The sequence below is a fragment of the Giraffa tippelskirchi genome, chromosome X (assembly GCF_054371585.1).
Source record: "Giraffa tippelskirchi isolate mGirTip1 chromosome X, T2T-mGirTip1v1.2.pri, whole genome shotgun sequence".
In the NCBI taxonomy this organism is placed as follows: domain Eukaryota; kingdom Metazoa; phylum Chordata; class Mammalia; order Artiodactyla; family Giraffidae; genus Giraffa; species Giraffa tippelskirchi.
Window position 1 is genome coordinate 79760348 of NC_137289.1, and position 19035 is coordinate 79779382.

The 19035-nt window shown below is 36.5% G+C and overlaps 1 pseudogene; it reads left to right on the forward strand.

Annotated features, from left to right (window-relative positions):
• Nucleotides 1–19035, forward strand: part of LOC145535668 (ubiquitin carboxyl-terminal hydrolase 44-like) — a 104942-nt pseudogene that overhangs the window by 15515 nt on the left and 70392 nt on the right.

Below are 19035 nucleotides of genomic sequence, written 5' to 3' on the forward strand. Positions count from 1 at the left end.
GAGAAAAAGGTGAAATTGATTGTTTTGGGGTGGAAAGTCCTGTAAATATCATTTAAATCTAACTTGTCTATTGCATCATTTAAAGTTTGTGTTTCCTTGTTAATTTTGTTTAGTTGATCTATCCATATGTGTGAGTGGAGTATTAAAGTCTCCCACTATTATTGTGCTATTGTTAATTTCCCCTTTCATACGTGTTAGTATTTGCCTTATATATTGTGGGGCTCCTATGTTGGGTGCATATATGTTTATAATTGTTATATCTTCTTCTTGGATTGATCCTTTGATCATTATATAATGTCCTTCTTTGTCTCTTTTCACAGCCTTTATTTTAAAGTCTATTTTATCTGAAATTAGTATTGTGACTCCTGCTTTCTTTTGGTCTCCGTTTGCATGAAATATGTTTTTCCATCCCTTCAATTTTAGTCTGTATGTGTCCCTAGTTTTGAGGTGGGTCTCCTGTAGACAGCATATATAGGGTTCTTGGTTTTGTATCCATTCAGCCAGTCTTTGTCTTTTGGCTGGGGCATTCACCCCATTTACATTTAAGGTGATTATTGATAAGTATGGTCCCTTTGCCATTTACTTTGTTGTTTTGAGTTCGTGTTTAAACATCCTTTCTGTGTTTCCTATTTAGAGAAGATCCTTTAGCATTTGTTGGAGAGCTGGATTGGTGGTGCTGAATTCCCTCAGCTCTTGCTTGTCTGTAAGGCTTTTGAATTCTCCTTCATATCTGAATGAGATCCTTGCTGGATACAGTAATCTGGGTTGTAGATTATTCTCTTTCATTACTTTAAGTATGTCCTGCCATTCCCTTCTAGCCTGAAGAGTTTCTATTGAAAGATCAGTTGTTATCCTTATGGGGATCCCCTTGTGTGTCATTTGTTGCTTTTCCCTTGCTGCTTTTAATATTTGTTCTTTGTGTTTGATCTTTGTTAATTTGATTAATATGTGTCTTTGGGTGTTTTGCCTTGGATGTATCCTGTTTGGGACTCTCTGGGTTTCTTGGACTTCTGTGACTATTTCCTTCCTCATTTTAGGGAAATTTTCAACTATTATCTCCTCGAGTATTTTTTCATGGCCTTTCCTTTTATCTTCTTCTTCTGTGACTCCTATGATTCAAATGTTGGGGCGTTTCATATTGTCCCAGAGGTCCCTGAGGTTTTCCTCATTTCTTTTGATTCTTTTTTCTTTTTTCCTTTCTGCTTCGTTTATTTCCACCATTCTGTCTTCTACCTCACTTATCCTATCTTCTGCCTCCATTATTCTTCTGTTGGTTCCCTCCAGAGTGTCTTTTATCTCCTTTATTTTATTATTCATTATATATGGACTCCTTTTTATTTCTTCTAAGTCCTTGATAAACATTTCTTGCATCTTCTCAATCCTTGTCTCCAGGCTATTTATCTGTAACTCCATTTTATTTTCAAGATTTTGGATCATTTTCATTATCATTATTCTAAATTCTTTTTCAGATAGTTTCCCTATCTTCTCGTCTTTTGTTTGGTTTGGTGGGCATTTATCATTTTCCTTTACTTGCTGAGTATTTCTCTGCCTTTTCATCTTGTTTAGATTGCTGTGTTAGGCGTGGCCTTTCTGTATTCTGGTAGATTGAAGTTCCTCTTTATTGTGGAGTTTCCTCACTGTGGGTGACATTGGACGGGTGGCTTGTCAAGGTTTCTTGGTTGGGGGAGCTTGTGTTGGTGTTCTGGTGGGTGGAGCTTTATCTCTTCTCTCTAGAGTGCAATGGAGTGTCCAGTATTGAGTTTTGAGATGTCTATGGATTTGGTGTGCCTCTGGGCAGCCTGTATATTGATGCTCAGGGCTATGTTTCTGCGTTGCTGTAGAATTTGTGTGGTATGTCTTGCTCTGGACCTTATTGGCTCTTGGGTGGACCTTGCTTTCAGTGTATATGTGGAGGCTTTTGGATGATCTCTTATTAATTAATGTTTCCTCTGGCTTTCAGTGTTATTCTTGCAGTAGCCTCAAGACTTCTCCATCCATACAGCATCGATAATAAAACTTTTAAGTTAATGGTGAAAAGATTCTCCACAGTGAGGGATACCCAGAGAGGTTCACTTAGTTAGCATGTGGATTTCTTAAGCTAAAACAAAAAAAGCTTAACCAAACAAAAACAAACCCATTGATAAAGAGAAGAGAATGGATAGCAGTTTAACTTTTGTTGGTAGCATGTTATAGTGTACACAGAGATTAAAATATAATGTACATATGAAACATGTAAAGTTTTAAACCAATGTTATTGTGTGCCTGCATGTTAAGTCATTTCAGTCATGTGAACCCTACTGTGCAACACTACAGACTGTAGCCTGCTAGAGTCCTCTATCCATTGGATTCTCCAGACAAGAATATTGGAGTGGGTTGACATTTCCTCCTCCGGGAGATTTTCCTGACCCAGGCTTCATCTCTTATGTCTCCTGCATTAGCAGGCAGGTTCTCTGGGAAGCCCATTACTGCATTGATTTTTAATTTAAAAATTAAAAGAACAGGAGGAAACTTTTGGAGAGAATGAATATATTTACAGTATATAATGTGCTGGTGATTTCATGAGTATATACTTATCTTCATGCTCATTAAGCTGTATACATTTAATAAATATAGACTTTTTGTACATCACTACTATTCAAAGTGGTTTTAAAAACTTTAAATGAATCCCTCAACTTTAGAAACTTTATGTTGTCATCTTTTTTTTTTTGCTGTAATTACAACTTATCAAGCAACTTTTAATGATTTAGAAAGGCATAAATAGCCAAATAATGTAACTATCTAATCTTAGGAAAAAACATGGATGATTTTGTTTCTGACTAAAAGGCAAGTAGGATCATACTCAGATGGTTTCAAAATAAACAGCTGCCTCTTAAGCAAAACAAGTGAAAAGGGAAAATGATGTCTTGAAATCTTAGACTTTTTATGCTAAATATATATTCCTAATGTATATCCCTTCAACTGCTGTATATTATTGTTGAAGCTGAGGCCATACCTTTGTTTATTTAACTTAGGTTTTATTTTATATTGCATATAGTTGATTTACTATATTGTGTTAGTTTCTGGTGTACAGCTAGGTGATTCAGTTTTACATATACACATATCCATTCTTTTTCAGATTCCTTTATCATATAAGTTATTACAGAATACTGAATAGAGTTCCCTGGGCTACTTTGTAATGGCTGAGTAATATTCCTTTATATATCTGTACCACATCTTTTTTTTAATCCATTCATCTGTCAATGGATATTTAGTTTGCTTCCATTTCTTTGTTATTTTAAACAGTGTTGCACCATCATTGTAGTTTTGATTTTCATTTCTCTAATAATTAGCAGTGTTGAGCATTTTTTCATGTGGTTTTTGACCATCTGTACATCTTCATTGGAGAAATGCCTGTTTAGATCTTCTGCCCATTTTTTGATTGGGTCGTTTGTGTGTGTGTGTGTGTGTGTGTGTGTGTGTGTGTGTGTGTGTGTTTAATATTGCTCTGCATCAGCTGCTTGTATATTTGGAGATTAATCCCTTGTGAGTTGCATCTTTTGCAAATATTTTCTCTCATTGTGTAGCTTGTCCTTTGGTTTTGTTTGCCATTTCCTTTGCTATGCAAAACGCTGTAAATTTAATCAGGTCTTATTTTTTTATTCTAGTTTTTATTTTAAATATTCTAAGAGGTGGATCCAAAAAGATATTGTTGAAATTTACATCAATGAGTGTTCTACCTAGGTTTTTAGTTTTATAGTATTAGGCCCCACGTTTAGGTCTTTAATCCATTTTGAGTTTTTTTTTTTTTTTTTTTTGGATATGATGCTAGAGAATGTTCTCATTTCATTCTTTTACCTGTAGCTGTCCAGTTTTCCCAGCATCACTTATGAAGAAATTTCCTTTTCTCTACTGTATATTTTTCCTCCTTTGTTGTAGACTAATTGACTATAGATGGTGCATGCATTTATTTCTGGGCTTTCTATCTTGTTCCACTGATCTATGTTTCTGTTTTTGTGCCAGTACTATACTCTTTTGATTACTGTAACTTTGTAGTATTGTATGAAGTCAGGGACCATGATTTTTAGAGCACCACGTTCCTCTCTCAGGATTGCTTTGGCCATTCAGGGTCTTTTTTGTTTCCATACAAATTTTAAGAATTTTTGTTTTAGTTTTGTGAAAAATGTAATCAATATTTTGATAGGGATTGTATTGAATCTGTAGATTTCCTTGAGTAGTATAGTCATTTTGACACCATTGATTCTTCCAATCCATGAGTATGGTGTATCTTTCTGTTTGTGTCATCTTTGATTTCTTTCATTAGTGTCTCATTGTTTTCAGAGTACAGGTCTTTTGTCTCCTGAGGTGGTTTTATTTCTAGGTATCTTATTCTTTTTGATGCAGTGGTAAATTGAATTGTTTCCTTCATTTCTCTTTCTAATTTTTCATTTCTTAATTTATAGGAATGAAAGAGATTTCTGTGCATTAATTTTGTATCCTGTAACTTTACCAAATTTATTGATGAGCTCTAATAGTTTTCTGGTAGCATCTTTAGGATTTTCTCTGTGTAGTGTTGATAGCTTATGGTGAATGGTTGTCAGATTTGTGATCTCCAAAGGAGAAAAATTTGCTTCAGAACCAATGAAGCAGTTTCAGTCACTCACAACTTCATGCAGCCAAAGTTTTATTAAAGTGAAAAGAGATAGAGAAAGTTTCTGACATACACATCAGAAGGGGGCAGAGAGAGTACCCCCTCGCTAGTTTTAGCAAGGCATTTTATACTTTTTTCAATTGGTTACTAATAATCGATCAAAAGAATATCTCAAGGTTGTAAAGGTCTTAACAGACCCACTCCCACACATACATCTTAAGATAACTTCAGTACAAGATTGGCCAGAAAGAAGAGGAAGGAATGTAGGAAAAAAAAAAAGTTTGTCCCTTCCTCCTCCTCAAGGGCCCTGGACTCCCTATCAGCCTATCTAAGAATTAACTCTCTCATTATCATGTCATTATAGACAACAACAGTTTTACTTATTTTTCCAATTTGAATTTTTTTTATTTATTTTCCTTTTCTGATTGCCACAGCTAGGACTTCCAAAACTATGTTGAATAAGAGTGGCTAGAGTGACCATCCTTGTCTTGTTCCTGATAGTAAAGGAAATGCTTTCAGCTTTTCATTGAGTATATTAGGTGTAGGTTTTCCATATATGGTTTTTATTGTGCTGAGGTAGATTCCATCTATGCCCATTTTCTGGAGACTTTTTATCATAAATCAGTGTTGAGTTTTGTCAAAAGCTTTTTCTTCATCTTTTGAGATGATCATATTGCTCTTATTCTACAATTTGTTAATTTGACGGATTATATAAGGGCATACCTTTGAAATATCACATAATAATATCTCATACTCATTATCTACAAACTGAAGTTTATGTATCATATCCAGAAATGCAACACCTCCAGAAGAAGTCTTCACAATGGTTTATAACAGATATTTCCTTCTGGTCTCATACATTCAACATACTATGAAAAAAAAAGATTTTAATTTTTAAAACTCTTGCTGTGCAAATGAAATCTAATTTTGCATGGATCTCTATGTCATATCAAGTGTTATTTATCTGCAGTGTAGTAACTGCATTATAGGAGGTGCTGTCTGGCATTTGCCTTATATCAATGCTTCTCAAATTTTAAAGTGCACACAAATTAACTACAGATCTTCTTAAGATGTATATTCTTATTTATTATGTCTCGATGGAGCCTAAAATTCTGCACTTTCATACTGCTTCTGGCATGTAGACTTTACTTTGTATAGGATGAATTGATATTGCTAATGAAATCGGAAGAATGGGAAAGTGTTGATATTTTTATGTCTCAGTTCAGTTCAGTTCAGTCGCTCAGTCGTGTCTGACTCTTTGTGACACCATGAATTGCAGCACACCAGGCCTCCCTGTTCAACACCAACTCCCGGAGTTTACCCAAACCCATGTCCATCGAGTCGGTGATGCCATCCAGCCATCTCATCCTCTGTTGTCCCCTTCTCCTCCTGCCCCCAATCCTACCCAGCATTAGGGTCCTTTCCAGTGAGTCAACTCTTCGTATGAGGTGGTCAAAGTATTGGAGTTTCAGCTTCAACATCAGTCCTTCCAATGAACAATCAGGACTGATCTCCTTTAGGATGGACTGGTTGGATCTTCTAGCAGTCCAAGGGACTCTCAAGAGTCTTCTCCAACACCACAGTTCAAAAGCATCAATTCTGTGGCACTCAGCTTTCTTCACCATCCAACTCTCACATCCATACATGACCACTGGGAAAAGTACACAGTGGTCTGATAAACCTTTGGTTCAATACTGACAAACCAAGAAAGGATCTACTGATGATATTTTTTAGTTTGCTAAGAGCTATGATTGGCAGTGTATTATGAGAGAAGAACATGCTTGGGAATAGCAAACCAACCTAAGATAAGAGATTCGCTATGGATGAACATTTTTCTTTTCTCTCTCTGTGCTTCCATTATTACTGCTCAAAAATACTATATTGTTGACAAGCAAGCATATATTCAACATAGTGTCCTCATATTTTTCTCTGCTTTTTCCAAATAAATTTCATAATATTTTCTCATTTGATGTAGGAAACAGAAATAAATGCATTAAATAAACACTAAGTATTTCAGATCTTCTGATTATTTTTATTAATTTCTTATTTCCAGCTAGTACATTATTAACTGTTTTTTTTTAATTATTTTATTTTCTATTTTTTAACTTTACAATATTGTATTCGTTTTGCCATACATTGACATCAATCCACCATGCGTGTACATGTTTTCCCCTTCCAGAACTCCCCCCTTCCACCTCCTCCCCCATCTCATCCCTCCGGGTCATCTCAGTGCACCAGCCCTGACTGGGAATGGTAGATAATACAAAATAATAATTACTGCTGTCAACAATAAGGTTTCCTTTTACACTTCCATAATTAAAACTTTTAAAATAGCTTAAGTAATATTTCTCTGGCTTGCTGACAACTGTAATTTTGGAAAATATATTCATGAATATGTGATTTGGATGAAATACTAATCTGTGAAATCTGCATATACAAACTCATTTTCCTGCTAACTCATATGCACTTATACTTTTGAAGAACTGGAGATAGCTTCAACAAATTATTATTGGAATAACATAAGTGTTAAGTAATTGATTTGCTAATTATAATTTCCTTTTTATGAGACATTAGCTCCAGACCTGTTCTTTGTTTCTTGCACACATGAAGAAAATACAAAATATATCCTGAAGTAATAAAATATCAGGAGGCATTGGAAAGAACAGTGGACTGAGAAACAAGAAAACCTAGATTTTAGTTGCTGCTCAGTCACTAGTTCTTTGGCTGCCCTGGTGGCTCAGTAGTAAAGAAGCTGTTTGCCAATGCAAGAGACACAGATGCGATCCCTGGGTCAGGAAGATCCCCTTGAGAAGGAAATGACAACACATTCCAGTGTATTTACCTTTGAAATTTCATGGACAGAAGAAGCCTGACAAACCTGACAGTCTATGGGGTCACAAAGAGTCAGACACAACTTACTAACTAAAAACAACAACATTGTTTTTGGGCTTAAGTAGTTGCTTCTCAAACAACAACTTCTTTGTCTGCACAATTCATTCAGTAAATATTTACTAAGAGCCAAATATCTGTTAGTCAATTCACTTATTGCTTTAGCTACAAAATTAAATTTTATAAGAAATACCATCAAATTTGTGATTGTTGTTCAGTCACTCGGTGTGTCCGATTCTTTGTAAAACCATGGATTGCCAGGCTTCCCTATCCTTCACTACTTCCAACAGTTGTTCAAACTCATGTCCATTGAGTCAATGATGCCATCCGACCATCTCTTCCTCTGTCACTCCCTTCTTCTCCTGCCCTCAATCTTTCAAAGCATTAGGGTCTTTTCAATGAGATGGTTTTTCATCTATCAGGTGGCCAAAGTATTGGAGCTTCAGCTTCAGTACCAGTCCTTCCAATGAATATTCAATGTTGATTTCATTTAGGATTGACTGGTTTGATCTCCTTGCTGTCGAAGGGACTCTAAAGGGTTTTCTCCAACACCACAGTTCAAAAGCATCAATTCTTCAGTGCTCAGACATTTTTATGGTCCAACTCTCACATCCATACATGACAACTGGAAAAACCATAGCTTTGACTATACAGACCTTTGTTGGCAAAGTAATGTCTCTGCTTTTTAATACATTATCTAGGTTTGTTATAACTTTTCTTCCAAAGAGCAAGTGTCTTTTAATTTCATGATGACAGTCACCACCATCTGTGGTGATTTTAGAGCCCAATAAAATAACGTCTATCACTGTTTCTATTGTTTCCCCATTTACTGCCATGAAGTAATGGGACTGGATGTCATGATCTTCATTTTCTGAATGTTGAGTTTTAAGGCAGCTTTTTCAGTCGCCTCTTTCACCTTCATTGAAAGATTCTTTAATTCCTCTTTGTTTTCTGCCATAAGGGTGGTGTCATCTGCATATCTGAGGCTATTAATATTTCTCCCAGCAATCTTGATTGCAGCTTGTGCTTCATCCAGCTTGGCATTTCACATGATGTACTCCGCATATGAGTTAAGTAAGCAGGGTAGTAATATGCAGCCTTGATGTACTCCTTTCCCGATTTTGAACCAGTCCATTGTTCCATGTCTGGTTCTAACGATTTCTTCTTGACCTGCATACAGGTTTCTCAAGTGGCAGGTAAGGTGGTCTGGTATTTCAGTCTCTTTAAGAATTTTCCCCAGTTTGTTATGATCCACACGATCAAAGGTTTTAGCATAGTCAATGAAGCAGAAGTAGACATTTTTCTGGAATTCACTGTTTTTTTCTATAATGCAACAAATGTTGGCAGTTTGATCTCTGGATTCTCTGCCTTTTCTAAATCCAGCTTGTTCAAACGAAGTTCTCAGTTCATGTACTGTCAAAGCCTAGAGAAATGAGTGCAACTATGTGGTAGTTTGAACAATATTTGGTGATGCCTTTTTTTGTGATTAGAATGAAAACTGACCTTTTCTAGTCCTTTTGCCACTGTTGAGTTTTCCAAATTTGTTGGCATATGGAATGCAGCACTTTAACAACATCATCTTTTAGGATTTGAAATAGCTCAACTGGAATTCCATCACCTCCACTAGCTTTCTTCTTAGTGATGTTTCTTAATGCCCACTAGAGTTCACATTCCATAGCGTCTGGCTCTGTTTGAACAAACCATTATGATTGTCCAGGTCATTAAAACTCTTTTTGTTTCAGTTCTTCTGTGTATTCTTGCCACCTCTTCTTAATCTCTTCTGCTCCTCTTAAGTCCATACCGTTTCTCTCCTTTACTGTGCCCATCTTTACATGAATTGTTCCCTTGGTATCTCTAATTTTCCTTAAGAGATCTCTAGTCTTTCCCATTCTATTGTTTTCCTTTATTTCTTTGCATTTTTCACTTAAGAAGATTTTCTTATCTCACCTTGCTATGATTTGGAACTCTGCATTCATTTGGGTACATCTTTCCTTTTCTCCTTTGCCTTTGACTTCTCTTCTCAGGTATCTGTAAGGCTTCTTCAGACAAGCATTATGCCTTTTTGCATTTCTTTTTCTTCGGGAAACTTCTGACCACTGCATTCTATACAATCTTATGAACCTCCGTCCATAGTTCTTCAGGCACTCTGTCTATCAGATCTAACTCCTTGTATCTATTTGTCACTCCCACTGTGTAATCATAAGGGATTTGATTTAGGTCATACTTGAATGGCCTAGTAGTTTTCCCTACTTTAATTTAAGTCTGAATTTTGGAATAAGGAGTTCATGATCTGAGCAACACTCAGCTCCTGGTCTTGTTTTTGCTGATTGTATAGAGCTTCTCCATCTTCATCTGCAAAGAATATAATCAATCTGATTTTGACATTGATCACCTGGTAATGTCCATGTGAGGGGTCATCTTTTGTGTTGTTGAAAGGTGTTTGCTATGACCAGTGTGTTCTCTTGACAAAACTGTTAGCCTTTACCCAACTTTGCTATTAAATTAGTGTAATAAGAAGAGCACTTGTTTGGGAGTGAGGTGTTGGCCCTTATTGCAACTTATACTAGATAGTTTCTAAGATCACTTCAAGTTCTAACAGTCTAGTTGTAGTCTGAAAGTTCTGAAAAGTTCATATACATCTAGTACTATTCCCTGGGGTGGAGTGACAGTTCCTAAGACTTCTAACTGACCATATATGTAAATGGAGTTTGTAGCAGCCTAAATAGTATAATACCACAGATGCAAAGAAGGCAACCCCTTAGAAAATACCTTAGAGCCAAAAACTAATATAGCCTGAATCTACAATAGAAGTGTATTCATTTGGTCTCTTTATAGTACAAATACTCATGGAAGTGGTAGTGCTTCAATATTCACCCATAATCCATGGATGGATAAGTATATCAGAGATTTAGCAAACAGCAGGTTTTCAATAATGCTGCATGAATAACATTGAATAGTCAGGAAATGCAGAAATGGAAGCGTCTCTGAAAAGAAAAATGAAATAGAAAACAGATGATGTTATAAGAGAAAACTTCAGCCAATCTCCAAATTTCCTGAAAACCAAGACTTTAGTATTTCAATAATTTTCACATAGAACAATCCAGTGATATTTGGTTTGGGCTGCAAGCTATTTATGTGATACTGCATCTTTAAGTGGAAAAGGCAATGGCACCCCACTCGAGTACTCTTGCCTAGAAAATCCCATGGACAGAGGAGCCTGGTAGGCTGCAGTCCATGGGGTCGCTAAGAGTCGGACACGACTGAACGACTTCACTTTGACTTTTCACTTTCATGCCTTGGAGAAGGAAATGACTACCCACTCCAGTGTTCTTGCCTGGAGAATCTCAGGGATGGGGGAGCCTGGTGGGCTGCCGTCTATGGGGCCGCATAGAGTCGGACACGACTGAAGAGACTTAGCAGCAGCAGCAGCAGCAGCTTTAAGAGGAGCAATAACTTTTCTTCTTTACTGGAGAGTCACTTCAAATGCCACTTTTTTTTTCATAAGAAGATATTGCAGGAACTTCTCTGCAAGTCCAATGGTTAGTACTCTATGTTTCCAACACAGGGGGCGCAGGTTCAATCCCGGGTCAGGGAGCTAAGATCCCACATGCTGCACAGCATGGTAAAAAGAAAAAATATATTAAAAAAATAACATTGCAAGAACATGATTATATTTCATTATGCAAAAGCTTTTAAGTTTCATTAGGTCCCATTTGTTTATGTTTGTTTTTATTTTCATTACTCTAAGAAATGGGCCAAAGAGTATCTTGCTGTGATTTATATCAGCGTGTACTGCCTATGTTTTCTTCTAAAAGCCTTATAAATATAGATCTTTGAATATACTATTTGCTAAGTCCTCTGTGATATTTAACGGAGAATAGAATGTTATATTAAGATCTAGTTTTTCTTAATATTAGGGAAATGAATCTCAGCTAGGGTTATTTCTCTAACACACAAGCAAAATGTGATATATGGTTTAAAGAATGTTATAAGAGCTCAGATAACCAAGAAATGTGAAGGCTATGAACAAGTGGCAATGATAGAAATGGCAGGAGAAAGGACCTGGAGAGGCTGTCTCAAGAAGACAGACTTTGTTAACTGCTCCGTATGGCTTTCTACTCAGCCTGATCCAACGTATCTTGTAAATAATAATAATAATAATAATAATAATGCAACACATGTTCAAATTCTTTGGAACATGCTACGTGGCTCAGGATTATTCTTTAACTGAGTGAAGGCAGCTGGGAAAGTCACACAAAGAAAAGAAAATCCAAGTATTTAACAAGAATTGTTTTTTGTTTGTTTGTTTTTTTAATATTTTTAACACCAGAAATATTTTGTATTGTGGTATAGCCAATTAGCAACGTTGTAATAGATTCAGGTTAATAAGAAAGCAAATTAGGATGAGTCTTCACAGATTTTGAGACAATAATCACTATCAGCACTAAAAGGAAAAGACTTCTATGAACCTTTTCTTTGAATGAAGACTAACCATCTTCAGTCTTGACAGTGTGTTAAATATTTAAGTAACCTTGTGTAAAGCTAATTTGCTTAGTAGCAGAGAGATTCATAAATCAACTGTGAACTAGAGTCTTGTGTAGGTGAACATGTTCTGTCCCATAAAAGTTGCCCATTATCTTTTTAAAATTTATTTATTTTAATTGGAGGATGATTAACTTACAGTATTGTGATGTCCACCGTCACACATCCGTGTGAACTGGCTATAGGCATACATGTGAACTCTCCCTCCTGAAACCCCTCCCACCTCCTTCCCTGAACCATCTCTCTAGGTTGTTGCAGAGCACTGGCTTTGGGTTTCCTGCATCATACACAAACTCCCACTGGCTATCTATTTTACGTATGGTAATGCATATGTTTCAATGCTATTCTCTCAAATTACCCCAACTTCTCTTCCATGTGTCTAAAAATCTTTTTATGTCTGTGCCTGCTTTGCTGCCCTGCACAAAGAATAGTGAGCACTATCTTTCTAGATTCCATATCTATGCATTAATATATGATATTTGTCTTTCTCTTTCTGACTTACCTCACTCTGTGTAATAGGCTCTAGGATTATCCATCTCATTAGAACTTACTCATGTATTCCTTTTTATAGCTGACTAATATTCCAATGTGTATATATGTATAACAACTTCCTTATCCATTCATCTCCTGATGGACATTTAGATTGCTTCCATGTCCTAGTTGTTGTAAGTAGTGCTGCAGTGAACATTGAGGTACATGTGTCATTTTCAATTCTGAATTCCTCAGGGTATATATCCAGTGGTGGGATTGCTGGGTCATTGGGTAGATTTATTCATAGGTTTTTAAGGAATCTCCATACTGTTCTTCATAGTGGTTGTATCAACCTTCCTGAGATCAGACTATACTACAAAGCTACAGTCAACAAGACCCTATTAAACAGACACAAAAACAGAAATATAGATCAGTGGCACAAGATAGAAACCCTGGAGATAAATCCATGCACCCATTGACAACATAGCTTTCAAAAAGGAGACAAAAAATATACAACGGTGAAAAGAACCTCTTCAATAAGTGCTGCTGGGAAAACTGGTCAACTATGTGTAAAATCAATATGGAAATCAGGCTGATAATATCCTTTGCAGCCAAAGATGGAAAAATCCTATACAATAAGCAAAAACAAGATGGGGAATTGACTGTGGTTCAGATCAAGAACTACTTATTGCAAAATTCAGACTTAAATTGAAGAAAGCAGGGAAAATCTGTAGGCCATTCAGGTATGACCTAAATGAAATCCCTAACAATTATACAGTGGGAGTGACAAACAAATTCAAGGGATTAGATCTGATAGACAGAGTGCCTGAAGAACTATGGATGGAGGCTTGTAACAGTGTACAGGAGGCAGTGATCAAAACTATCAACAAGAAAAAGAAATGCAAAAGGCAAAATGTTTGTCTGAGGAGGCCTTTCAAATAATTGAGAAAAGAAGAGAAGCAAAAGACAGTGTAGAAAAGGGAAGATATACCCATCTGAATGCAGAGGTCCAAAGAACAGCAAGGAAAGATAAGTGAACAATGCAAAGAAATAGAGAAAAGCAATATAATGGGAAAGACTAGAGATCTCTTCAAGAAATTTGGAGACACCAAGGAAAAATTTCATGAAAAGATGGGCACAATAAAGGACCTAAAAGGAGCAAAAGAGACTAAGAAGGGGTGGTAAGAATATACAGAAGAACAATCCAAAAAAAAGAAACCCAAAAAACAAAAGGTCTTAATGTCCTGGATAACCATGATGGTGTGATCACTTACCTAGAGCCAGACATCTTGGAGTGTGAAATAAAGTGGTCCTTAGGATGCCTCACTATTAAAGCTAGTGGAAGTGATGGAATTCCAGCTGAGCTACTTCAAATTCTAAAAGATGATGCTGTTAAAGTGCTGCACACATATGTCAACAAATTTGGAAAACTCAGCAGTGGCCACAGGATTGGAATAGGTCAGTTTTCATTCCAATCCCAAAGAAATGGTTGGATGGCATCACTGATTCAATGGACATGAGTTTGACCAAGCTTGGGGTAATGGTGAAAGACAGAGAAGCCTGGTGTGCTGCAGTCCATGGGGTCACAAAGAGTCAGACATGACTGAGCAACTGAACTACAACAACTATGTGCAAAATAACAAAGTTAGAATACTTATGAACATCATACACAAAAATAAACTCAAAATGGGTTAAAGACCTAAACTTCAGACCTGAAACTATAAACTCTTAGAGTAAAACATAGGCAGAACACTCTATGACATAAATCATAGCGAGATCCTCTATGACCCATCTCCTAGAGTAATGGAAATAAAAACAAAAATGAACAAATGGGACCTAATTAAACTTAAAAGCTTTTGAACAATGAAGAAAATTATAAGTAAGGTGAAAAGTCAAACTTCAGAATGGGATAAAAAAAAATAGCAATGAAACAACTGACAAAGAATTATTATTCTCCAAAATATACAAGCAGCCCTTGCAGCTCAATATTAAAAAAAAAAAAGAACAACCCAATCAAAAAGGGGGCAAAAGACCTAAACAGCCTTTTTTCCAAAGAAAACATACAGATGGCTAACAAACACATGAAAAAATGCTCAACATCGTTCATTATTAGAGAAATACAAATCAAAACTACAATGAGGTATCATCTGACACTGATCAGAATGTCCATCATCAAAAACTCTACAAACAGTAAAAGCTGGATAGGGTGTGGAGAAAAGGGCACCTTCTTACACTGTTGGCGGGGATGCCCATTAGCTTTTACAAAAATAAATTGTATTGTTGGCAAATACTTGATAACTAAAATAAGGAAATGAGGAGTGTATACAGGCAATAAATGAAGAGTTATATAGATTTGACTTCTCTTCAGTTTTAGAAGTCAAAGACTATGTTTGCTTTTAAAGTCAAATCCTTAACAGTTAACTTCGGTGTTGTTGTTCAACAATAATGTTGTCCAGTATATGTGATTCTTTGTGACCCTATAGACTGCTGGATGCCAGACTGCCCTGTCCTTCACTATCTCTCAGAGTTTGCTCAGATTTATGTCCATTGAGTCAGTGATAATATCTAACCATCTCATCTTTTATCACCCTCTTCTCCTTTGACCTTCAATCTTTCCAAGCATTAGGGTCTTTTCCAATGAGTCGGCTCTTCAAATCAGGTGGCCAAAATATTGGAGTTTCAGTTTCAGCATCAGTCCTTCCAATGAATACTCAGGGTTGATTTCCTTTAGGACTGAGTGGTTTGATCTCTTGCAGTTCAAGGGACTCTCAAGAGTTTTCTCCAGCACCACAGCTTGAAAACATCAATTATTTGGCACTCAGCCTCCTTTATTGTCCAAGTCTCACATCCGTACGTGACTACTGGAAAAGCCACAGCTTTGACTATATGGACTTTTTCAGCAAAATTATGCCTCTCCTTTTTAATACGTTGTCTTGGATTGTCACAGATTTTCTTCCAAGGAGCAAGAATGGTTTAGTTTCATGGCTGCAGTCACCATCTCTGATTTTGGAGCCCAGGGAAATATATCATTGCTTCCACTTTTACCCCTTCTATTTACCATGAAGTGGTGGAGCTGGATGCCATGATCTTAGTATTTTGAGTGTTTAGAGTTTAGTTTTAAGCCAACATTTTTACTCTCCTCTTTCATCCACATTAAGAGACTCTTTATTTCCTTTTCACTTTCTGCCATTAGAGTAGCATCATCTGCGTATATGAGGTTGTTGATATTTCTTCTGGCAGTCTTGGTTGCAGCTTGTGGTTCATCCAGCCTGGCATTTCACATGATGTACTCTGTATATAAGTTAAATAAGCAGGGTGGCAATATGCAATCCTGTCCTACTCCCTTTCCCAATTTTGAACCATTCATTTGTTCCATGTCCAGTTATAACTGTTCCTTCTTGACACACAGACGTGTTTCTCAGGAGATAGGTAAAGTTGTGCAGTATTCACATATCTTTAAGAATTTTCAACAAGTGTTTCAATCCACACAGTCAAAGTCTTCAGCATAGTCAATGAAGCAGAAGTAGATTTTTTTTTTTTTCTGGAATTCCTTTGCCTTCATCATGAGCCAAAGGAATATTAGTAATTTGATCTCTGATTCTTCTGCTTCTTTGAAATCCAATTTGTACATCTGGAAGTTCTCAAGTCACACACATACTGCTGAAACCTAGCTTGAAGGATTTGATAAAAATCTTACTAGCATGTGAAATGTCCACAGTTGTAATGTAGTTTGAACATTCTTTGTCCTTCTTTGGGGTTGGAATGAAAACTTGCCTTTCCCAGTCCTGTGGCCACTGCCAAGTTTTCCAAGTTTGCTAACATATTGAGAGCAGCACTTTATCACCATCATCTTTCAGGATTTGAAATAGTTCAGCTGGGATTCCATCATCTCCATTAGCTTTGTTCGTAGCAATGCTTCCTAAGGCCCACTTGACTTCACACACACCTCACTTTGCATCATTTAGAATTTTTTATAGTTCTTCTGTATAGTCTTGCCATTTCTTCTTAATCTGATCCTTACCATTTCTGTCTTTTATCATGTCCATCCTCACATGAAATATTCCCTTGTTATCTCCAATTTTCTTGAAGAAATCTCTAGGATTTCCCTGTCTATTGTTTTCCTCAATCCCAATTTCTTCGCATTGTTCAGTTAAGAAGGCTTTTTTTTTTTTTTTTAATCTCCCCTGCCTCTCTGGAACTCTGCATTCAGTTGGGTATATCTTTCCCTTTCTCCCTTGCCTTTCACTTCTCTTTTGTACTCGGCTATTTGTAAAGCCTCCTCAACAACTAGTTTGACTTCTTGCTTTTCTTTTACTTTGGTATGATTTTGGTCACTGCCTCCTGTATAATGTTATGAATCTCTGTCCACAGTTTTTCAGGCACTTTGTCTACCAGCTATAATCCCTTGTATCAATTCATCATCTCTACTGTATAATCATAAGGGATTTGATTTAGGTCATACTTGAATGGCCTAGTGGTTTTCCCTACTTCAATTTAAGTCTGAGTTTTGCAATAGGGAGCTCATGATCTGAGTAACAGTCAGCTCCAGGTCTTCTTTTTATTCTTTCTGTTGACTGTATAGAGCTTCTCCTTCTTTGGCTGCAAAGAATGCAATCAATCTTATTTTGGTATTATCCATCAAGTGATGCCCATGTTTAGAGTCATATCTTCTGTTATTGGAGAAGGGTGTTTGCTATGACCAGCATGTTTTCTTGACAAAACTCTATTAGCCTTTGCCCCGCTTCATATTGTACCCCAAGGCCAAACTTGCCTGTTACTCCAGGTATCTCTTGACTTTTTGCTTTCACATTCCAATTGTCTAAGATGAAAAGGAGGACTTCCCTGGCAGCTCAGCTGGTAAAGAATATGCCTGCAATGCAGGAGAACCCTGTTCAATTCCTGAGTCAGAAAGATACCCTGGAGAAGAGATAAGCTACTCACTCCAGTATTCTTGGGCTTCCCAGGTGGTTCAGATGGTAAAAAAAAAAAAAAAAAAAAAATCTGCCTGTAATGCAAGAGATTTGGGTTTGATCCCCAGGTTGGGAAGATACCCTGGAGAAGGGAATGGAAACCCACTCCAGTATTTTTGCCTGGGGAATTCCATGGACAGAGCAGTCTGGCAGACTACAGTCTATAGAGTTGTAAAGAGTCAGACACGACTGAAGCAACTTAGCACTCCCCATAAAGTCTTGTAGGTCTTCATAGAACCAGTAACTTCAGCTTCTTCATCAATAGTGGTTTGGGCATAGACTTGTATTACTGTGATGTTGAATGGTTTGCTTTGAAAGTAAACTGTGTTGTTTTTAATATTGCACCCAAGTTTTGCATTTCAGATTTTTTTTTGACTATGAGAGTGATTCTACTTCTTCTAAGGGATTCTTGCCCGCAGTGGTAGATATAATGGTCCTGTGAATTAAATTCACCATTCCCATCCATTTTAGTTCACTGATTCCTTAGTATTGCATAAAAACCAGGAATGTTAGGTCAGTGAATCAAGGTAGATTGGATGTGGTCAAATGGTACACGGCAAGAGAAGGAAACAAATGGGTAAAATCTCTCAAACTTGTTTTGAACAGTTACCCATTGGATGAAAAAGGCAAGAAAAAGAATTTCAGAAAAAAGCAAAAAGAGAAGTGAAGAAAATATGGCAAGAATTAGAGTATTAAGTTAAACCAGCAGTAGAAAATTTAACTCCAAGAAAGAATTTACATTTGCAAGGTCTAGCTTGGTCCACCATAATAGAAATAGTTCCTGTTTAATTATCACTATAAACCTCAGCAGCTATGTATCTAATTTCCGCCCTGCATCAAAGCGGTGGAGGTGATCTCTTTAGGTTCGCTTGCGATTCTGAAAGCAGTGGAAAGAGAGATAAGATAAACTCTAAGTAAGAGACTCCTGATTGTTATCTCTCTGTTCAACACTTATTTTCCTCTTCTGAGACAAAGGAAATGTGTAAGAAAAGTAAATGTCTATGGTGTAGATTGATTGTGTTTTTCTGTGAGAAATAACTTTCTGTTGCAAATCATCCAGTCTGTGGTATTTTATTATAGCAGCCGGATGGACTAAGTCTATTTTCAAATAACTTAGATTAAGGGAATAAAATATTGTTTAATGGAAAAAAAAAAAAAAAAAAAAAATAAACCTCAGCAGCATCAGCAAAAGATAAAGTAATATCTACCTCTGAAGATGTAAGATTTAAAAAGTCAGTGACTCCTTTGTTAAATGAAGGCCAATAGTAATTCTTAGTGTAACAAGATTGTGAAATTTTAGAAATACTTGGCTATATGAATACTGTTCAAATGTTGAGTCATTTACTTGTTTGCTCCAATATTTTTCAAAAATTGATCTGAACCAATGGCTGGTTATGACATCTAGTGATAAAACAAGATCTTCTTATAAGCATCTTCCAATCACAGACACAGTATATCAAATGAATGAATATGAAGAAAAAAATCTCTTCAGTCCAGATATCCAACTTTATCATCAGGACTACATGGTGGAGCAGG